Source organism: Perca fluviatilis, chromosome 10 (genome assembly GCF_010015445.1).
Source record: "Perca fluviatilis chromosome 10, GENO_Pfluv_1.0, whole genome shotgun sequence".
NCBI classification, from domain to species: Eukaryota; Metazoa; Chordata; class Actinopteri; order Perciformes; family Percidae; genus Perca; species Perca fluviatilis.
In genome coordinates this window covers 21,851,113-21,872,678 of record NC_053121.1, presented here as the reverse complement: position 1 = coordinate 21,872,678, position 21,566 = coordinate 21,851,113, and the positions used below count along the sequence as shown (strand labels likewise).

At 39.1% G+C, this 21,566-nt stretch overlaps 1 long non-coding RNA gene across 1 annotated transcript; it reads left to right on the top strand.

Moving 5' to 3' along the window:
• The first annotated feature begins 14,817 nt into the window (after positions 1 to 14,817).
• LOC120567355 lies at positions 14,818 to 18,271 on the top strand. Its single transcript, XR_005640545.1, has 3 exons — positions 14,818 to 14,904; positions 15,552 to 15,679; positions 17,907 to 18,271. It is a non-coding gene; the product is annotated as an uncharacterized LOC120567355 (long non-coding RNA).
• The last annotated feature ends 3,295 nt before the right edge of the window (positions 18,272 to 21,566 follow it).

Below are 21,566 nucleotides of genomic sequence, written 5' to 3'. Positions count from 1 at the left end.
ATAGAAAATGAATATCAAAGCATATTTTTAAATAGCTCTCATCCCCTTTTGACCATGAAAAGGAAAAAACGCCTTGTATTTCAATTTAAAATTATGTATTTTAAAACGAAAATCAAACAACTATTTGTTTTTTGTTTTTTTAATACCTGTTTATGAAATGAAAATCGAATGACCAAAAGATACACTGACCCAGATTCATTCAACAGATTCATCCTCCTGTGGTGACTTTCAACAACCAGAGGGCAGAGGTCCTGAAGAGTTTATTTCCCATCTCTGCTCAACCTTGAGAAATGACTCCTGGGGCCTTGCAAAAAAAATGTTCTCCACATCTCTGTTAGACATAAATACTTAAACAGCGGGGAAACTAGTCCTCAAAGCAACATGTGGAACTCAAGTAACACCAGATGAACCTGATGAGAAATCTGGGTGATATGTGAAAAAAAAAAAAAGGACTTCTTCCAGGTTGACAATGTCTCTGTTAGAGAGGCACAAGTAGTCACCCAGTGGACTGAGCACCATGACAATGATGTAAAACATATGGCTGGGCCCTTTGAATAGCCTCATTCAGTATGATCTCAGCTGAGTATTTATGGGAGGTTTTGAAAGAGGGTCAGTGAAAGCGCTCTTCACTGCCATCATAGAAGACCTAAATGATTAGTCAAAATTTTGGGTAATTGGTGGTAATTAACATTGACCTTGTCCCCTTAGACATTAGAGAGCCGAAGCCATGCCAGAAAATCTCCCCCTGCCATTAGACAGCAATTACTGATAGGAGACAGTAGACGATACAGCAAAATAAATCAATGCAGCGGTGTGTCTTTATTTTTAAAATGCTTATGGCACACTTCTGAAAGCCTGATTTGAGAAGATTTGCAAAGTGCTAAAGGCCATAGCCATTTACGTATTATGTACTTTGTAATGATATTACTGTGAACTGCAATATTTTCTTTTTCATTTTAGTGATATTGTTGATGCTACTGTAAGTAGGCACTCCTGTAATGTGTCTGCGCTGCCCTTCCCAGTGATCACAGTATCTGTAGTCTGGATCAACGGAAGTAAATTTCCAGGATAATTGCCTGATATCCGGTGCTCTCTGTGTGTTGCTGTTCTCAAAATCCCTTCGCTTCAGGAAACAACAGCAAACTTCGATCTAGCAAGCTACACCCTGAAAATGGCTAAGAATATTTGAATTGTGCAACAAGGCTGGCGTGCTTGGTTCTTTGGGAGAATGCTTGTAAAGATTTACAAAAAATATGTTAACAATTTTTACCATCTAACTGGAACATGGGACTGATTGGGATTGTTATGGACGAAATACACACAGCGATACACTGGTGAGAGCAAATTACATTTAACCATGTATCCAGCTAATTTATAGCTCACATTACTTTATCTTTTATTGTATGTGGCATTTTCTTTTGCGGGATGCAAATGTTCCACCAAAACAAGTTCCTTCCCCAGGCTATTTTGCAGAGCTACCTTCTCTACGTCCTGAGCTTAGCGCTGCCCAAGACGACTGTGAATGGTTTAGTGAAATGCAAACAACCCAGGGCATTTTTTTTCTCCTATCCCAAAATGTATCTGAAGTGTAACCAGACCTTACTCCACAGGACATAGGTCTAGCAATGCGAGAGTAATTAACATTTAACCATTCAGTTCGGTTTTAATTGATGCATTTATGTCAAGTATTAAATAGTTTGAGTGCTATTTGTTTTGTAGGTATTTGGTATTTTGACCAACTTGTGGCACTACAAGAAAGGTCTGAGGATCACCAAAGTAACCTTGAATATATGTAGCAAATTTCATGGCAATCCATCAATATTTGATAAACCTTTTCACTCAAAACCAACACTGTCAACCTCATAGTGGTGCTAGATGAAAAATCATGGGGGCACCAAAGAAAAAAAAGAAAAGAAAAGAAAAATGTATCAGTATACAAATGTTTGTTACTTTAAATTCATTAAGAAAACTACCACTCTCTCGATATTTCCCCTTTAGGGTTTTCCTGCCTAAGTAAAAAACTAAGATAAAACATGTATAGCTTTGGATTGCCTGATAGGTAATAAAGAGAAACTAAGTTCATACCATGCCCTATCGCAGTAAGGAAGTACATCAGAGAAAGTGCTTTTACTGCGAGTTCTTTGTGTGAATCTAAAGACAGCATCACAGGGCAGCCACTGTGCCTGACAAGTCTGTTCTCGTTCAGCACACACGCAGCTTTCCTGCAGTTAAGGCAGCAAGTCCCTGAAGCTCTTCCTCCATGGAGTTTATTGTCAGAGTCTCTCCGATGGTAGGACGCCTCTACCTCCTCTTTGAAATCCGGAAGATCAAACAAAACAACAGTGTTGATGCAGAGTGTGTTGTGTTTGTGGTTTGAATATATAATCAATTTCCATGGTTAGAGGTTTTTATTTGTTGTTGTATTGTTGCTAGATTACTAAATGGATAATGAATGTAATAATATACCCCACACTGTATGTTTACTTTGCTTACCTATCTCTTTATCTGGTCTATCTGCTATATATCCCATACCTGCTTATTTTAACCTGTTTATTCCATATCATGTATATTTACATTGTTATTTGCAACTTATAGGCATGTGTGTTTTTGAATTTGTTATCATCTTTTTCCTACCTTCCACATATCCATTGCTCTTTGTTCCTTTCCCATAAACTTGTGAAAATAAACTTGTGGCAACAACAACAAAACTGACTGTGCTGGATTGAACAAGTTCACATCTGAGCAAACACATGTTTATGCAATGGTAATATGCACAGAAAAAAACAGACAGAATAAAAAAAATCTAAAATACCACAGTGTGGTTTGAAAAGTCGACAGCAATAACGTAAAATATGTGTGATTTTTATTAATTGGGCAAAAGCTTTGGTATGGTACTTTAATCCCTTTCCAACTCAGTATTATTCTAGCCAATCAACCTTTACTTTCAAGAACATCTATTGAACAATGGCAAGCGAAAGCACGGTGGGATGAAAAGAAAGAAGCAACAGGGAAAATCAATATAGCAATTATGTGTGCATATAATGGACATCAAGGTGTTATTTGGAGTGACCGAAAAAGAAGAGGTGACATAAAGCCAATTCAAATAGTGCAAACATTTCATTGTCTCACATCTGGCGCTTCAGGCATGGATTTATTGTCACCACCAGGCTCTAAAAAACAGTGCTTTTTGTTGTTTTCCTGCATCGTCACAGCTGAATTAGCATTGCTTAGCACTATCTAATCATTGGGTTCTTCTTTATGTTCGCACACAATCACCAGCCTCTGTTAGAACTCAGTTAGCTATTATGTTTTTATCAGCTGTGCAAACCCAGAAAACACAAGCAACAAACAGTGATTAGCTAATTAAGATCTCAGACAACAGAATACACACACATACACACACACACACACACACACACACACACACACACACACACACACACACACACACACACACACACACGCACAAAGAGAGAGTGACATGGGGCAAGTGCGGGAGGAAGAAGGACATGGAGACAGATAAACCCACACACATCCCCCTCCTCCATGCTTTTACCTGCTCAAAAAGGTCACCTCCAGCTCTGTCAAGCTTTGCAGGTGGGTCAGAGATCTAGATTTGATAACTGGAGGGAGTTTAGAGAGCAGACATTTGACAAGCATGACAATGCTCTGACAGCCCTCATTGGGCCATGATTAATGACTGACATCCCTGTCGCCTGTCTCGTACAGAATGCAAATGCAGCGCTGGGAGAAAATTACCCTAATGTGGCCCGTAATTGGATGCAGGAAAAATCACGTAAAGCAAGGATGCGACAGGGCTTTTTTTGCTCCTGAAACAAGGCTTTATTATAGAGAACACTACTGAGATGATGAGAGAGATGCTGCTGCGTGATTGAAAATGACCGCCAGCAAATCCCTCTCATTTGTAGTAACACAGTGACATTTAGCAGTGAGTCAAGGAACGAGCCGAGTCGATGTTTGGTGTCTTGAGTTGAAAAGTCACTCCTGAGCTGGCTCCCTCACTTCATGCAATAATCATTTTCCTTTCACTGTTTGGTCAGATGTCACTGAGTTAGGGCAGCAGGTTTAAACCAGAAATTGTACCATAGACGAAGATGGCCATGTTAATGCATTTAAAAAAAAAAACTTCTATTTGTACCACATGAAGACATGAGTATCACATTTATTTGCGTTTTTGCAAAGGCTTGACATTGAGTAGGTACTCAGGTGCTACTTTTAAACAGCTGGCATCAGATTTGTATGCATAATATATATAATGTACTGACATTTGTCATTGTGTTTTAAGTTCACTTTACCTTCTCAAGGGCACAGAGTTCCAATGCAATGGCTTTGCTGGACAAACAAAAGTTTAGAGTAAATAAATTCTGACTATTCAAAACACAATTTTTGGTTTCTTTGGAAGCGCTGAATATATTTTCTGCATCCTTCATGTATATACCAAAGTGCTAAAACGTGTCAGTTGTTCTGGATGCTCCTTCACTTCGTGCTTAGCTCTAATGCGGTTCTGTTCAGCTAATCAGCAACGCCTTGCTGAATGTTATATCAAGTGAGCAAGCCCGCAAATTAAAGGACTGAATTAAAAGCACAGCTACACTTTTTATTTAATGCTGATCGCTACTAGTGCTTCCACTGGAACACACATGTCCATTTTGACACACAGCGTGATCGTGAATGTTGTTTCACTCTCCGAATAACATTTGCATTTAGAAAAAAAAAAATAGCATTAATGTTTAAATTAAAATTGAAGGGGTGATAATTTGTCTGACTTTTTATATAAAACACTCTACATTCTGCACTTTCTGAGTAGATTTATTGAAATAAGGCCAAAAATGACACCAATCAAAAAATATAAAGGCAATAAAAAAACAGAACAATATCAGTGCAATCTACTGTCATGGTTAGTCTTTGATCGTCTCATTTGCAATTGTAGAGCTAACTGTAAACTATGAAAACCACTGGGAGGAGAAGAGGGAATAATTGTCACAAAGCAACATGGTGATGCTGTTGGGGGGGGAGGCAGGGAGGGGGACACTTCCATGACACCCTCCCTCTGGTGGGAATAAGTGTCAAAATGTAAGACTGCTTTTGAATACTGCAGCAATTACAAAGACAAACAATTATAAAAAAAAACAACTTTAAAGAAGAAAAAGATGTAGAGTAATGAGCCAATGTGATATTCTGTATCTGTAATTGCTAAAAGCAGTCGAGGCAACATGTCTCCTGTAAAGCACTTCATAATCCTGATTGTATAGTAAATATAACCAAGCCACAATGTCCAATTAGGGGTGCATAGGCATGCCTCAATCTAAAATATTTTAGAGATAAACGAACAATTGACATATTGAAAAACTCCCTCATCAAAGCAATATTGATGAATCCCTGGGCTTTAAAAAAAAAAAAAAGATGTATATCTGTAATATGATGGAGGCTGTGGGATGTGAACAAACAGTCCTTTCCAGGTGGTTTGAGTGATTGTCTAATCCCCTGTAGCTAGATGATTGCAGAGCAAGGTCAGTTTGAAGGCTCAGACTGATTGAGTGCTGTCTGTGGTCGGGGGCTCGCTCCAGCCTCTGATGCCATTAGATGGACAGCGGCTGAAGATTCACTCTGGAGTTTTTCAACACTTGAACCAAACCTGTCCAAACTGAGTTACACTGGTGTGTCAGTAATCATCGGGGCACACTGACAGGAAAAATATAAACAACAACCATCAAGGGCTGTGCTATTATTACAGTAATAATCAGAAGGAAAGAAGGCTAATTATTTTTGAGTTATGATCAGAAAAAGGACTACAGATTTGGTTTTAGTTCAAGACTCACAACGCTCGCTGTGTATTTCAAATCCTGTCTTACTCTGTTGTTGTCTTCTTGCTGTTTATATACTTTATATCACCCTGTCTAGAGCGCCAGGTTGAAAAATATATGATAACTATGTTATCACCCCCAACTGCTTTCTCCTAGTTCTGCCTGATTCTTATTTGCATGGCATCAGATATTAACTGTTTTCTGCTAAATAAATCCTGTCATCAGTATTGTCAAGCTGCATCTTGTACTTCATCCACACCCATTTATTTCTCAAGCTGTCATTTTGTTACTAAACTGGGTTTGTGGCATAAAACTCAGCATTTCCTGGGGCTGCAATTGGATCACCCCCTACCGCTATGTACATTCAAATACCGAGGGAAAGTGCTGTTCTGTATATCAAACTCCACTAGTCTGCAGCAGAAATCCTTTGTGCGGACATCTCTGTGACAGCTCCTTGGCAACTTGTACGCCTGTGTGCCACAAACTCCCTAAGCTGACTGTTTGGATCAAGTGGGAAGAGGCAGCAATCCCAAAGAGAACAAAATAGCAGATCCCAGCAGCTTTCACAGCCGATGCTATGAGATTTACTAGACTAGAGAGGAGGGTGCGTGTGTGTGTGTGTGTGTGTGTGTGTGTGTGTCTGTTGTGTGTGTGTGTGTGTGTGTGTGTGTGTTGTGGTTTGTGTGTGTGTGTGTGTGTGATGGGGAGGGGTATAGATGTACTTTGAAATCTTTTGAAATGTTAGACAAATAAGAGTCACAAGAGGCATTATGTTTCCATAATGATGATGCAGTGAAGCTTAAGTGCACATGCAATAAGCATGCAAATGGATAGGATAATAAAGCTGTGACATTTGTTTTTCTTTTGAAAGGCTCAGCAAATGGATAAAAGCCTACTATCTACACTTTAAAGTGTCAAGCTTATCAATTGTTGCAAATGACATACACATTAGTATTCAAAGCAAAAATCTATTATTTTAATCAAAATTAGGTTCAAAAGGTAAATAACATAACCATGTAAATATTTTGCAAGTACTTAATTTAATTGATGTCAGTTATGTGGTTTAAAAGGCATTTATTATGTTATCATTACAAGTATTTTTTTTCATCATTTCCTGCACTGTGATATTATAAGAAACAAATATGCTGTAGATGTACTTTGTGATAAAAAAATTCAAAACATTTTTTTCCCAATTTGACACCCAAATACATATGAAATTAAAGATGGTTTTGAGCACACACAGCTTTGTTTACATTCAATTTTTCAACTCTATTTCCCCACCCTCACATAATCCCCTAAACAACACACAGGTCCGCTCTCCGCTGCTGATTCTTGGGCAACTGAGCTTTAAAGAAACGGGCAGAATTGGTTCCAGTCCGATGGACACTCCACATCATTTAATGTATTCCAGTCTATTACCACTTTTGTTCTGACACCTCATTCTTTTCCACCAATATATGAGGGTCATTCAATAACTGACACCTCTCTTCCATACTTTAGTCACATCTCTGTTGCTGTTTGAGCATGTGTCACAGCTGAGAGGCCTGAATTTTAAGAGATGGATTTGCTGACAGAGACATCCCATCATTCCTTGGGCTGAGGCTTGCGCAGGAAATGCTGCACTATAAAGGTGCAGTAGCCTTGTCACTTTCATCTGAGGTAATTGATCACAGCAGACAACAGCTGATGTGTGCAAGTCAATTGTAGGGGGCAAAAGGATGCTGCGTATTCAGATAAAAGATCTCTAGCATCCCCACTAGTCACTCTCACTGATAGGTGGGCACCGCTATGGACAGGAAATCAACCTGGCAGGTTTTCTCTTCAGAAATATACTTACATCTTGGTCAAATATGCCATACATACAGTATACATCTGTAGCTTAGACCCATTTCTAACCAGTTAGCAATTTAATCTCCCCATTAGAGAATAAAATCCCCACCAAACACTTGACAAGCTGCCCATATCATGCACTGGAAGAGAGGCATCTAGCTGTCATAGTGCAGGTGCACTGGGAAAACCATTCTGGCTTTAAAAAAACAAGCATACCCTGGGACGTCTCAAATGCCACTTAGCATTCAAGGGCTTTGTGATTCATTAGTAGCCCAGCAGACTGGTTAGATGGAAGCATCTGTTATTTGGTTCCATTCCTTATGCCATCAATGTCACAAATAATAACATACAACAGGTGGTTTTACAGCTACAGGTACTTTAACAGCCAGCCTTCTGCATTACCTTTCCCTATCCCTGATTCATTATTTATAAACAAAGTTGGTGTCGTTTTGGAGATTATTGAGAATGAGATGCATTTTTACATGTATTATTTTATTAGTGTTCAGCTTTACAGTTTGGAGCTGAGCACATTTTGTAACACATTTAAGAGCACAGGATTTGGCACACTGACCATGGCTTAACCACAAGTGTTATTCACAGACAAGTCTACAAACAAGTGGCTGATGTATAGGAGAAGATGACAATTCATCATACGCTCACCACTTAAGACCTTAAAAATAGAAAACCAATTGAAATTTGAACAATAGAATATTTCATGGACTCTTTTAAGGTATAAGGCTGGAGATATTCTATATTTGTTTTTCCAACATAACCCATAAAAAGACCAAAACCAACAATGAATTGACGCTATTAACAAACAGTCTGTCTATCCGAAGCTTATATGTTAATCATCTGTGCCATAGAGCTCAACTGTTGTTCACAAACTATTAAAAACATATCACTGCAGTGACAGGTTTCTTCATTACAATAAACATGGGCACTGTGTTTGTTTTAAAGGTGCATTATGTACTCTAAGTCTTATAAAACTAATTTTCTGTCATATTTGCTGAAACTGACCCTATGTTCCAGTAGAACTACATGAATTATGTAATATAAAAAAAAATCCAGCTCCTCTGGCACCACCTACAGCCTGTAGTGCGATTTGCAAAAATCCACCGCTCCCTGTTCAGTATCACCAATCAGGGCCAGGGAGGGTGTCTAACTGCATGTCAATAACTGCTCATGCACACGCATTCATTCTCCCTTGTGGGGGGAGGGGCTTAGGAGACAGTTTTGGGCTTTAGCGGAAAGGTGGGAGGGACTGAGAAGTTGTTGATGTTCAAATTTTTTGGCTAAGTCCTGGATCTTCACAATCCTACCTACAGCACCTTTAAAGCAACACCAAAGATTATTTTTTACCTTAAAATAATTTTTCCAACATCGTTTCAGTGGTTCATCAACTCGTAACAGGGTGACCGGCACTTCTGCATTCGCTTTGCGGCCCTCTATCGGCTATAACCGCACTATGCAAGTTTGCCAGATCGGGTAGTGGATCTGTAGTTTGAATGCATTGCATTGCAAACAATTCCGCTTCCAACCTGTAGGGGGCCCAAAGAGGAAAAGTGCTTTGGTGTTGCTTTAAGTCAGTCCTACATACACCGTCCTGCTGCGGTAAATACTCACTAGAGCAACCCAGCTGAAAATAGGTCCCAACAAATATACTGTTTAATCCTGTTTGAGTAGCAGTGGCTAAAAACTACAGTGCCAAGCTGCTTCAGGAGATTACTGAGCCTTTTTTTTTGATGGAACTATTTATTTGTGATTTGTTTTTAAAGACTTATGTCTTCAGTAGGAATTATTTGGTTTAGAGGTGAAAGCCACAGACAGAATAATGTATTGTTTGTTTGGGTCTTTTCAGGGGATTGTTGACGGGAACAAAATATAGAATATTCCCTGCCTCATCGTTTGAAAGTGTAATTTCCACAAATGGCACTAAGCGCTAAGTCATGTTTATTTAATTCAATGAGGGTGTATTTAAGCATACCTGCTATTACAGAATTGGACACTATCATAAACACCACTATAATACATATTTATATATATACTATATACAATAACTGCAAAATCCAAGTTAAAGAAAATGAAAACCACATAAAATATGGCCTAAAAATGGATCAACACCTCCCCAACACAGTCTCAACAAAAACAAAATATGGAATATAAAATTCAGTACACGGCATAATTCAATACACACTCTCTTGGTTGTGTTGATTGATGGCGTAATGTTTAATTCTGCATGGTACAACGTTGAAGAAACAAACATATCTAATTTAAAATACCCACCCTGGCGAACAGAGCAGTTTATGATGTCATTTATTTATTTATTTGTTTGTGTACACAGGGTGGGTTGGCTGATCATACGAGCTCTTTCACATCAACACACTGGTCCTCATTCTCCATCACAAACACTGAAGTTTATGATTCACTAGTACTGAGGCTAGCTCACAATGAAGAACCTTTTTTTTCAACTGTCTACTGTTTATGGCTCTTGTGTCATCATGTGAAAGATACTGTCCACTTTTTGTCTTTCTAAAGTAGCCCTGACACAGGTTGAGTTGAAGGTTTCTGACACATTCCGATACATCCTTCCTGCTGAGAAAAGACATCATAATTACCAGAGGCTGTGAACTTCACACCCGTCCCCTTTTGAATTGGAGAAATGATGGAAGTGAGGATGGATGTGGAAGTCTCCTGTGGACATAATCACACCATTCTCAGAACGCACAACGGGGAACATCTGGTAAGGGACATACAGCTCTGCTGAACTGGGAAGAAGGAATCCATTTTGACATTAGTGAATGATCCATATTACTGAATTTTGTCTGATGAACGAAGAAGAATGCTTCTTGGTAATTTTTTGTAAAATTTGGAATAGTGTATTCAGTTTTTTTCACGACATGACCACTGTCTATGGTTTTGTCAGTTTTAATTTTTTTTCCTTTCTCAGACATCTGATGCACTTATACTTGTATGTAACTTTATTCTCTTCTCATCCTGATCACAGGACAGATGTGTGTGTGTGTATAATTGTTACAATTTCAGTAAACAAGCTAATTGCTCCAATTTAGTCAATAGCTTTGCTTCAAAGACATCCCCTCATCAATCGTAATTCATAATATCAGAATTTAACATCTGGTTGGTCCTCCCATCCAAGCTGTTTTTGGTGTTTCACTTCAAGTATCTTGTATCTAATGTATACTACACAGCTTAGACACACCTTAACAGCTGTGTGGATGCTTTTCTCTGAATCCATATTTCTCTGCTGTGATCCATATGTGTTAACATAATACAATTGGATTATGTTACTGTAAGTAGAGGTGTGACGAGAGTCCCACGCGATATTAAAAGTGACAAGATTTCTCGTTGAGGTGAAAGTTGTCTCGCGATATCAGTACACAAGTACAGAGCAGCAGCCAGCAAAACAGAGTCTGGGTTTGACCTCGAAATTTGCATAGAAGATCCCCCCGCCCAGTTGACTTCAAGTTAACAGAGCGGCAGTGGAGTTGCAATTGGAAAAAAACTGCCTGTACCGCCACTCTCCCTCTCTCCCCCGCCCCAGACACACGTATGCAGCCTGCAGTTCAGTGTGGTGCCGCTTTTTAAAAATAGTCAGGAAGCAGACAGCAAAGCCTAACTTTACTTTTAATGATATTAAACCAAGAGTAGTCTATATCTTTGACGTTACACTTCCGCGATTGCTCCGGTTCTGCAGGAAATTCCGCTGGATGCATGTATTTTTCATTTCCTTCTGCTTTCTTTGTGTTGAAACTATAAATTCTGTGGATTTATAAGGAATATTGTTAACTGCTCCTCAGATCTCTGCAGGGTAAATTGAGACAGCTAGCTGGACTATCTGAGTTTTTTCTCACACGACTATTTTGCAGCGGCTCTATGTGGAGCTTAGCGCCGCACATGAAGATTCTGATTGGTTTAAAGAAAAGCCATTAAACCAGAGCACGTTTTCCTACCATCCCGAATGCTATGTGGAGTAGCCAGACCCTCCTTCAGAGCGCTTTGGAGGAGGGTCTGGCAAAGCGAGACTAAACCAAGAAAAATGTTCTCCCCTCGTCTTAAAATGATCATCAATCGATGCTAGAGTAGCTACTTCCTTGTTTACTGCTGCAATGAATGAAATGCAGAAGAGAAAGAGCATCTCCACAATATCATCTGTTGAGTGTTTGATAGTTAATTATTTGGGCAAAACGTAATTACTGTGAAACAATCGTAAAATAAGCTTTAGTTCTCTCTATCCATTGTACAATGACAAATTCAAGTACAAAACAACTGGTCCCAACTACAGCCAGAAAACACACGTTGTAACTATGGTTCTCTGAGTGAAGCAACTATCTCTCCATGAATAGATCTCGATACGATAGAAAACGTTCCTGAAAAATAACATAAATATCTTAGGCTGAGCAGTGTATCATGCTTCAAGAAAAACTTTGATTATGGTTTAAAAAAAAGAAAAAAGAAAAAAAAATGTAGTCATTAAAGGTCCCATGGCATGAAAATTTCACTTCATGAGGTTTTTAAACATTAATGTGCATCCCCCCAGCCTGCCTATGGTCCCCCAGTGGCTAGAAATGGCGATAGGTGTAAACCGAGCCCTGGGTATCCTGCTCTGCCTTTGAGAAAATGAAAGCTCAGATGGGCCGATCTGGAATCTTCTCCTTATGAGGTCATAAGGAGCAAGGTTACCTCCCCTTTCTCTGCTTTGCCCGCCCAGAGAATTTGGCCCACCCATGAGAGAGAGACATCATGGCTTTCAAACAAGCAGTTGGTCAAGGCCACACCGCCACCCTCCACCTTGCCCCGCCCCCCTCGCTTCTCTCTCTCCTCCTCAATAACTACAGACACAGAAATGGCACATACTAAGTAAAGCTCATTGTGGGACTGGCTCTAGTTGCTGTGATTCTGCACCATGGCTGAATTTTGGGAAAGAGACTTCAGATACAGTTTTTATTTTAAAAATAAATTAGTTCAGTTAGGTCACACAGCTTTAATTAGAAGTTGAAGTTCACTCCGCAATTATTAGGTCTGACGAGGTTAGTTATACAGGAGCCCGTCATTTGAGTTTGTGGCAAAAACTTTCACAGTGCTTGTTTTTCATTTAGTGACTTTTGATTTAATAAAAAACTATTTCATATTTCGTCAATGAAGTTTTCTTTAAAATCTCGTCTCGTGAGCTGAGTGTCTCGTCACACCCTTAATGTTAACACATTATCTTCCAATTACTGTTGTAAATCAAAGAAATCTTTTGATAATTAATAAACAGTATAACTTGACTGGCCTCTGAATTAATGCTCAGTTTTCTTACATACAAGAGGAATAATATGCCTTATTTTTTCATACATAAATATGCACACATTTTAGCCTTATTTTTTCATACATAAATATGCACACATTTTAGCCTTATTTCCATTAGACACATTAAAAGGGTCTTGGGCAGAAACTGATTCCTCAGTTTTAAATTGCCATGGACACAATAGCAATTTCAGGGTTGTTCAAGTTAAGATGGTGCAAGAGATCTCTCAGGCTTGTCGACCTTTATCTCAGCAAACATCTGAATCCCTATACAAAAAAGCAGAAAATGAGCTATTGATTTTCCGTTTTTCTTTTTCCCCCTCACTTTCTTATTCCCCTCTGGTATTGTCATTCTATAGTCTAAATGAAGGTCAGCATTGGTTTCCTTGTCACTGCCACAGAGATGCACAATAGAAATATAACAATCTGTGTTTTTGAAAGGAAAAGATTTAGCAAGACTGGAAGAGGTTGCTTTTGTCTTTAGGGATTAATTGGCTCAATACACCCTTTCTCTTAAGAGCAACTCAGTTTACAGTATGAGTATGTGAACGAACACACATACACTAAGAAAAAGACTTTGCTGCATACAATGGTAACACTCCACTCAGGTTTGATTGGTGACATTTGAAGCAGTATTTTTAACATGGGCAACGTTTCTAAAACAATCTTAGCTAATCGAGTGTGGCCAGGCTGTGGAAAGGCCTAATTTAGCTAGTACCTTTGGATTAAAATGGCTCTTTAACTTCACATTAAAGTGAAACAACTACAAACCAGCTAATCCCCACAGATTCAATAAGTTATACAGTTGGCTGTCAAGAAAAGGTAGAGGCAAGGGTTTCGCCCAAGAGTAAAAGGTTTACTATATAAAAACAAATAGGGTTAAACAGGCAATACACTATAGACAAACAATATACAAGTTATTAAAGAATAGGCCTACTTTATTTGAAATACATCAGCTGATCAGCTACATATTAAAGGGGCTGTACTTGAAATACTGGAGAAAGAAAAGCGGGCTAGGATTGCCTCCACACGGCTCTCACAAACTGTTCCCCAATACGTGAAATACTGACGTTTTTTCAGGCCACATGTACTCACATGCACATGCAGAGTGAGCAAAGAACAGAGAACAAAGAACAGAAGAGCTTACATTACACCATACATAGAGGCAGTGTGACTTCATTCTTCACTTCACTCTTCAACCACTTTATCTTTACATAACAATATTTGTTTACTGCTATATTGATATTTTGAATATCGAGTTCAGCTCCTTTAATGGTGCAATGGCATTAAAAATGTTTATGACTGTTAGTGGAGGAAAAGTAGTACTCGGTAAAAAAAGAAAGGGATCACTCACCCACACACACACACACACACACACACACACACACACACACACTGTAAACTGAAAAATAAAATGTGAAATTATTAAAAGTGCAATAATAACCACACACACACACACACACCCACACACACACAATTGTGGCTCAGTGAAGTGCAGATAAGGGCCCTAATCACCACTGAACCCCTACTCCTAGAACGGATGATCACGCCACTTGGTCTGTGATCCTCATAAAACACATAAAGAAAATAATGCTTAGTTCACAGGATCCACAGAATCACAAACTACCATCACGCTAACCAATTAAACTCTTGGAAGGAACCAAAATATACACAAAGAACGACAACAAACAATGTATACAAAGCAAATTGTCCCCCAAAAAATTTCTGAAATTGTCCACACAAAACAAAACAGCAGTGGCAAACAATCTAGAAACAAATATTATTAATATGACGCTACAAACAACAACGTGAGCCAAACCTATTTACAATTGTCTTTTTCGTCTTGCGGCTCACAGCGGGGCTCGGCACAGAGTCACTAGAGGTCGCTAGAGAAGCTTGGCCTGACGTACCTGGGAGAATCGTTGCGCAGCACCAGAGAGACAAGGTAGGGATGGCATCACATATTGCCCACTTATATCTTGTAATGTGAATGAGGCAGTGGAAGGTGCTACGTCTGTGTAAGTCTACGGTGGCTGGAAAGGAATCGCTTTTACTGCTGGCTACACAGAGAAATGACAGCCTTGATCTTTGCCTCTTAGCAAATAATGGGAGATTGATTTTATCAACTGCTATTTTTGAACCAAGTTTTTAATCTAAGTAAGCTCAATACTATCAGTTTTAAACCTTCAACCTGCAACATTACAGATTAGGAGGAGCAGATAAACATTTCTGTCCTCTCACTGGTTGTGTAAGGAATCTAAATGTTGTCTAATATAGACTGAACTGTCCCAGCAAATAAGGATAACAGCTGGAACTCTGTGTCTTTCCCCTTTGTATCAGCCTAAATAATCTTTCATAAGCTATCATATCTACCTGGAGTTACTCCTCAGTAGACATACTGTAAGATCAAATGTTTGTTACCTGTCGTAGTCTTTTGTCTCGATGTGTCTGTAATCCTTTAAGCTTCATTGCTATCTAAATCAAGCTGAGAGAAAAGAACAAATTTCTTTTACTTGTTCGCACCCACAGTGCAACTCAATCAACAACATTGTGTTTCATTTGACCCAAGATTGTTTTCTTGTCATCTAATAGGTGGTGGCAAAGATTCCTGTCATGATGCTGGGTACATCAGCGTGATCAAACGCTTTCTTAAATCTGCGGTGACATCAGTGTGTTTGACTTGGCGTGCCTCTCTCATCTCAATTCATCACCTCCCCAAGGTGAGCACGCTATCTTGCCAATTCTAACTCAGCGTACAGTGCAGAAGGCTTTTTTTTTTTTTTTACATATACTTCACACTTGTTTATGGTTTACTGAGCAGGTCACTTCCCCTGCTTGCTTGAACAGCTGCTTAAGTGATGACGACCCCCCCCCCTTCCTAAAAGGGTTTGGAAGACTACTTGTGTGCTGCTCCCTGTCAAGTTCTCCTTTGCTTGTGAGGCCTGCTGGTGACCTCATGCACAGCCTTTACTTTATCGGGGCCATATAAATAATTAATCCTTTGAATTTAGCCCAATTCTGACATGTCAATGTTTGACGCCCACAGGCTTTGGCTTTAACAATATAGATAGTGCTTCTTTCCTCTGTGCATCATCAGATAAAGTCTGAAAGCAGAGCTAGTGCACTCAATATCAAAAATCAGGGATGCTGTATGTGCCACACACTGAATTCCTCTATTCTATTAACTCTTACCGCAGTATCTATACCCATACAATTTGATTTTATATAGGTTGCAGACATTTGAGTTGAAAATATTGTGTTCTGTCAATGGGAAGATAAGATAAGATTGAAATTGAATCACCGCATAGGGACACACTTACAAAAGAAAACAGAGAATAGGAGAACAGGATACATTCAGGGAAGAATATTAACAGAAATAGAGCAAAATAAATTAATGTAAACAGACAAATGATACAAAATAGATAGTTTCAGCTCTAGAGCAGCTTAAACTCCAGTGAATTGCATGAATCAGTGTACCACAATATTTAAAATACAGCAGTAAAAGCAAAATATCAGCAGGAGATGTTCAGCCTTTTTCACAATTTCTTAAGTACAGCCTGTGTTTAAACCTTTGTCTCTAACTCTTAAATGTATAGACCCAAACCACATGCCCTGGGCTCAGCTGCTGGATTAAAGACGAAGAGCAGTATGTTGCATACACATAAGTCTCCTAGAGGAGCAGTATGCGCTGCCCTCTCTCGCACAGTGTCTCTCTTTTGTCAGACTAGCCAGCTTTGTTGATGTGCACGCACCGGTACTTGTAGGTCTGCACCATCTCCACCTCTTCACCTTGCATGATGACAGGTGTCAGCAGCTTTCGTTCTGTCGAAAATCTACCGGCAGACCCTTGATCTTACTGACATTTAGCTGCAGATGCTTCTCCTTACTCCACTAGACACCTATTATAACGAAATCATCAAAGAACTGCTGGAGGGTGCGTGATCCAGAACTGAACCTGAAGTCAAAAGTGCAGTGTGTGAATCATAAGGGAAAGTGACCCCTGTGTGTTTAAGTGGGTAGTATTTGTTTCTTTGATGATGCATATGGCTAGATGCATTTAAAAAAAGCCAATTACAGAGCAACGAACATTTTCAGCGTACTGTGCATGTTATATTGCAGGGAATATGGCTCTGAACTTATTGCATCAATCCTCATTTTCAATATAATTTTCTAGATCTATACTGTGTTTTTTTTTTATCTTTTGAAGAATACCGATCCTCTGGTGACACAACCACCAGAGGTTAAATATCTGGAACTCCCCATTAGTCAGTCAGAACTGAAGAAGCCTTTTGGATGAGAGGCGAAACGGCATTAAGAATGTATAGCAAGTCCAGTTGCCTTTGCTTATAACAGAGATTTATCTTTTGAAATATTAGTATTGAAATAATGTCACAGTATAGGATCATCACCAATCAAAGAAATATTTATATTGTATGTTTTTCTCCTGTTAACAGTTTATAAAACCCCTTCAATTACTTTTTAAACCTTTGACTTTGAGTTTACTTGGAAAAAACATATAGGCTACTTAGATACAACTGAATACTGCACTTTCAACCAAAACCAGAAAAAAAAACTTCACAGTAAATTCTTTTAAAGTACAGCTTGCTAAAACCTTGGATGAGTTTTTATAAATGAAAAATTCACATTATATACCCACTTATTCAGCCTCGCATACAAAGATACAATTTGATTGACAGAATGCCATCTCCTAAACTAGCAGCCACCCTCCAAAAGTAATACACTAAAGAAGTTCTGATTGTTCTCAAAGCGTCTCAAATAAATCAACATTGGGTAGCTCAAGAAAGCCTCACATGGATTATTTCTTTCATTGTTCTTTCTATCTAATAAAACTCCCCCTCAGTTTACTTTCTGAAAAGACTTTGAGGGACGTTTTCTAAAATGTTGTACTCTGGCATTTTCTCAGATCTGACTTTTTTTCTCCCCAAGGACATCTCCTCCCGCTGCCAAGACCTGTCAGGCAGGAGCATCTCAGAGTAAAGGGGTGAGAGGACACCAATTAGAAAGCCATCCTCGGCCAAGAGAGCCAGCGGCACAGCTTGCCACAGGAAGTGGGATGTCTGACTTCCTGCATGGGGTCACAGCTGTTTGCAGGGAGGTTACCGCTACCAGCCAATACGCGGTACCATTTAGCGTCTGACGAGGCAGGCCTCATTTGAATAGCAAAGAACCATCTCAATGTCACCAATAAATTTACATGATTTCTTCCCTGCTACAGCTGGGATCAGAGTGGGGACTTTGCTGGAATTAGGGGAGCGTGACAATGTCAAAAGAGCAGGACCAGCTCCTTTCAAGTTGGCTAGTTTTGAAGTAAAGATTATTACTTCGTTTAGGTACAGTTAGGTAAAATTTGTACACATGAAAAACCCTCTAATCAACAATGTGTAGACATGACAGTACCTATACACTGTATCTCTCAACTGAGAAATATATTACTTTCTTTTTAATTGATCATGCGTCACAGATCTGCTTTTTTAAAGCCATGTTGCATGTATTTTGCAGTATGAGAGAGAAGAAGAGCAGAAGCCTTGCAGTCACATGGTATGCATCCTAAACCACTCGACCACCAGGACAACCAGCTTTTTGATACATGGGAAAAAATGTGCTTCTATACAGCGTGTGTAATGGATATTAGGTGGCCGTGTTACAGTAAAATATGTGTAGTTGTATTTAAAATGAAGTTTTAAACAGTTTTTTGTTCTCTTAACTGCCCAAAACAAATTTCTCCTATAGGAGACAATAAAGGTGTATCTTATTGTATCTTATTTAAGAAGAAATCAATGTTACGTAACACATGTAATATAATACAATGTCTATTGTTTAATATGTTATTTTTGCAAGTAGTTTTCAGAGTGATATTAAAAAGTAATTATTTTTTCTGAGTAGCTGTTAAGTCTCTGGATTAATGGATGTTTGATTTTTGGTAAGAACCTCTTCAAAGTAATCAAAATATCAAAGCAGCTTCTCCAGTGCATAAGAGATTGAAGTATCTTTACCTGAGGTGGCAAACAACTGGGAAGCATGGCAGGGATGGGAGCATGTGATTGGCTCCTGCTATGAGCAGCTGTCTAGAATGCCCATATTTGGGCCCAACCCAATTACATCCTCTGATCCCCAGTCACTGGGCTGATGCAGTCAGAACCATTAATCTCCCTGGCTGAGTACCATACCATGTGTTAACAGCCAAGAACCCCCCCACCCCCCCCAATTTCACCACCTAGGTTGAAAGTCATGCCAATCATATTGACTCCTTTGACTCTGACGTCCCCTTGGGCTCATCATGATTATGGACAAACCTCTGATGACTGTGGAAAACACATAATGTACACTAAACAAGAAGCACTCTACTATGGTATTTCTGGAGCGAGGTTCAAACAGGAGTTACAGTGTGTGTTTTCATATCTGTGGTGCAGGTCTGCTGTGCTGGAGGAGGTCAAAAACATTTTCAGATCTTGGATGTTAACTACAAAATATCCTGGAGCTATGTCAGGGACCAATTCCAACAAATCATTTTCAAAAGGGACAGTAGTAAACAGTACTTTTTTTTTGCGGCTGCCTATTTCAGAGAAATGAAAGGCACCTTTAGCTCACGGTCTAGAAATGTCTCTCTGGACAAGGAGAAAAAGGGAAAATGTTGGCTTCTCCGAATTTTGAAACTATTACAATAACAAAGACCTTTGATTTAATCCTTTGGATCTGTGTTTTGACAATAACCAATAAAAAAGTAACCCATCAGACTGTTTTGACCTCTGATTGGCTTGTGTAACCGTGATTAATGCTCATAACTAGGGGAATAGAAAGCTAGGCTAATGTAAAATTAGGGAGAAGTGGCTTAATCAGGGTCTGAATTACATGGACCCTCAGTTCCAGTTTAGTGAGCCTTTTTTGTTCACAAAGATTAAGGGAGGAGTCAGGCAGCCCTCCATTGTTCCGCTGAGAAAAGAAACTCATTTGCTTTGAACGATAAATGTCTTTCGAGCATAAATCATGTCCCCTAATCCCTTACCCAATGCCACCAAATGCAAATTGTCTCTCATTTACAGATCACACAAAAGAGACAATGAGGGAAGTTTGCACATAGAGCTCGTAGCATTGTCCTTCCTGCTGAGGACAGATGGACTTTCACCTAAGATTGCAAGATAAAAGTTTTCTGTAGGCTTACATTATGTGTGCTCATGCATCTCTCTTTATACTGACAACACTTAATCTCAAATCAATTGCAGCTTAGACACCAAGGTTAAGATAGATAGTTTTATAATGTATGAAATATGACAAAATAAATGCTCTCTTTTTAAAAGGCCACCAACTTTTAACTTGGGACTTTTACACACCTTTCTACTTCAGTCTCCTAACACCATATGAGTCATTTACCCAAGGGATGCAGGTTGACATTTAGCTCTGTGTGTGCATGTGCTCCATTTCTATTCCCATGATAATGGTGACTTTACAAAACATGCAAGCATCTGAATTTCTAAAAGGAAAAAGGGTTATTAAAAAAGGATTTAAAAAATGGTCCCCTATGAGTTGCTTCCTTATTAGGAAGAAGCTCAGAGATTTAAGTTTTTTTTTTAAGTTTTTAGAGCATGCATGGTTTTGAATTGAATTGAATTGAATGTTTTTTTTTAATTTGAAAACAAATAACATTGAAGTGCAACACATCAATTAAATCTTTATGGAATACAAATTCAGAATAAATCCTATACGATTGCATATGATATCAGTGTTCAGGATGTATTTGCTCTATAGGAACCTGCTGTCTGTAGCATGGTATGACCTTACCTTTCATACTAAAATAAACACCACGGGGCATGCTGAGCGGGTTTTATCGACAGCTCTTCGCTGTGTGATGTCCTCTCTGCTATAGCCGCTCTGAGGATAAAACGCAAACAAATAAAGCTTGGTGATGTGCGTTTCTATGTGCAAGCAAAATCCCATTGTGTATCTGTGGCTGTATTTGTGTGTCTGTGTGCTATGAAAGTATATAAAAGGAGTGTGTGTGTGTGTGTGTGTGTGTGTGTGTGTGTGTGTGTGTGTGTGTGTGTCTGTGAAGTGTACTAGCAGGGGGCAGGGCCATGCAATATATTAAGATCAGTGTGTGTTAGTCCGTGTTTTGTTTGTGTCTGCCTGTGTGTGTGCTTTAGTGAGTCCTCGAGGATCACATTGTTTTCAGAGGGCCCTGTGTGTGGCTGCAACATCTGCTTTGAGCGGGTCATCCATCTCCTCTTAGCTGCCATATAACAAGTCATGAGGGATTTTATTCAATGAATGCCCAACACAGAGGGCTCCATCATAAAATTTACCGTCTCACAAGGGCATTGTAGAGGTTGGGCTTTTTTACGTCCTACAACTAAGTGTTAATTCCACTGGTTTATTTCTAGGAGTACTGTAAATAAAGTATATTTCTGTCTTGATCAGAAAAAATGCTCTTTTTGTTGTAAACTTATTTTTTAAGTAAAAGGTAGCTGCATTCTCAGTTGCTAATTACAGAGTCTCAGCACTGTTTGGTAATAACAAAACATTCCCTGCTGCTTACTATCATTAGTGTCATCTATGGTCGGTGTACATTTCAGCATATTTGCACAGAACACA